Below are 2675 nucleotides of genomic sequence, written 5' to 3' on the forward strand. Positions count from 1 at the left end.
CTTCCAGAGGTGATGATGTGTTGCGTCGTTGCTTTTAATTTATCTTCATGCAAGTTATTCATCTGCGAGGGGTGTCGTTTTCTTTATGTCTGGCTCTATAGCTTTATTTATTTATTTATTTATTTATTTATTTATTTATTTATGTATTTATTTATTTATTTATTTATTTATTTATTTATTATTTAGATTTGTATGCCGCCCCTCTCCGCAGACTCGGGGCGGCTCACAGCAAGATACAGCAATTCATGACAAATCCAAATATAATTTAAAATATTTAAAAAGATTTAAAAAGAACCCCATTTTACTAACCAACACACACACAAACATACCATGCATAAATTGTACATGCCCGGGGGAGGTGTTTCAGTTCCCCCATGCCTGACGGCAAAGGTGGGTTTTAAGGAGTTTACGGAAGGCAGGGAGAGTAGGGGCAGTTCTAATCTCTGGGGGGAGTTGGTTCCAGAGTGTCGGGGCCGCCACAGAGAAGGCTCTTCCCCTGGGGCCCACCAGCCAACATTGTTTAGTTGACGGGACCCGGAGAAGGCCGACTCTGTGGGACCTAACCGGTCACTGGGATTCGTGCGGCAGGAGGCGGTCCCGAAGATATTCTGGTCCGGTGCCATGAAGGGCTTTATAGGTCATAACCAACACTTTGAATTGTGACTGTAAACTGATCGGCAGCCAATGCAGACTGCGGAGTGTTGGAGTAATATGGGCATACTTAGAGAAGCCCACAATTGCTCTCGCAGCTGCATTCTACACGATCTGAAGTTTCCGAACACTTTTCAAAGGTAGCGTTAGAGAGCGTTACAGTAGTCGAGCCTCGAGGTGATGAGGGCATGAGTGACTGTGAGCAGTGAGTCCCGGTCCAGATAGGGCCGCAACTGGTGCACCAGGCGAACCTGGGCAAACGCCCCCCTCGCCACAGCTGAAAGGTGTTTCTGTAATGTGAGCTGTGGATCGAGGAGGACGCCCAAGTTGCGGACCCTCTCTGAGGGGGTCAATAATTCCCCCCCCAGGGTAATGGACGGACAGATGGAATTGTCCTTGGGAGGCAAAACCCACAGCCACTCCGTCTTGTCTGGATTGAGTTTGAGTTTGTTGACACCCCTCCAGTCCCCAACAGCCTCCAGGCACCGCTTCGTTGACTGGACATGGGGTGGAGATGTACAAGTTATTCATCTGCGAGGGGTTTCGTTTTCTTTATGTCCCGCGCTATAGCTTTATTGGAAAAAATAATTCTAATGTATCTTTTTTTTTATAAAAAAAAATCGTAACTATTGATTTACCCGTACGGGGTGCTATTTTTAAGAACCTTTTGCAGGAAATAAAGGCCCAGAAACACTTTTCCTCCTTGCAAAAGAATCTTTTGATTTCTGAGTGGTTGCTATTGTGGTTTTTGAAATGTTATTTAGAAGGCAGCATCCTTTCTGAAAATATTTGCTCTCGTATCGAAGTCCAGTTAAAAAATAACTCTTTTTCTTTTTTGCTTTGTCTTTTTTTCCCTTTTGTGTGTTTCTGTGCAGCTGCTTTTTCCTTTGCCATAAATCTTGATTAAAAACAAACACTCTAATCCCTTCCTCCACAAATTCCTTCTTTATGGATTAGGTTGCAGGAACATTATTATTGTTTATAGTAATTATTATATTAATGCCTTCTGCTGTCTGTCCTTGGTGAAAATTTAACCAAATTCCTTCAGAGGAAAAGCACTTTTTTCCCCCTCTTGTTGTTGTTGTTCATTACTTTGTAAATCACTAAGTACATTAACAACACTACATAAAAATAATGGCAATTACTTATCAAGATTCTTTTTTCTAATGTTCTTACCCTACGAGCGTTAGAGATAATTATCTACTTCTTTTCTCCTCCTCTGTTGCAGTTGACAATTTAGCAGTATTACACACAGAGGCAGACAAACACACACACACACACACACACACACAAGGAAGGGAGGGGACGAGAGGGGAGGGGAGGAGAAGCGAAGGGAAGAGAAGAGTTCAGTTTCAGTTTTCAGTTTTATTGGATTTATATGCCGCCCCTCATGAACAATGTATAATAAAATCCAATACTAAAAGCAAATTAAAACCCCTTAATATATAAAAACCAAACATACATACAAACATACCATGTATACAGTTGTAACGGCCTAGGGGGAGAAAAAAGTCATAATTCCCCCATGCCTGGCGGCAGAGGTGGGTTTTAAGTAGCTTACGAAAGGCAAGGAGGGTAGGGGCAATTCTAATCTCTGGGGGGAGTTGGTTCCAGAGGGCCGGGGCCGCCACAGAGAAGACTCTTCTCCTGGGTCCCGCCAAGTGGCATTGTTTAGTTGACGGGACCCGGAGAAGACCCACTCTGTGGGACCTAACTGGCCGCTGGGATTCGTGCGGCAGAAGGCGGTCCCTGAGGTAATCTGGTCCAGTGCCATGAAGGGCTTTATAGGTCATAACCAACACTTTGAATTGTGACCGGAAACTGATCGGCAACCAATGCAGACTGCGTAGTGTTGGTGTGACATTGGCATATTTAGGGAAGCCCATGATTGCTCTCGCAGCTGCATTCTGCACGACCTGAAGTTTCCGAACACTTTTCAAAGGTAGCCCCATGTAGAGAGCGTTACAGTAGTCGAGCCTCGAGGTGATGAGGGCATGAGTGACGGTGAGCAGTGACTCCCGGTC

This window comes from Erythrolamprus reginae, chromosome 10, assembly GCF_031021105.1.
Source record: "Erythrolamprus reginae isolate rEryReg1 chromosome 10, rEryReg1.hap1, whole genome shotgun sequence".
In the NCBI taxonomy this organism is placed as follows: domain Eukaryota; kingdom Metazoa; phylum Chordata; class Lepidosauria; order Squamata; family Dipsadidae; genus Erythrolamprus; species Erythrolamprus reginae.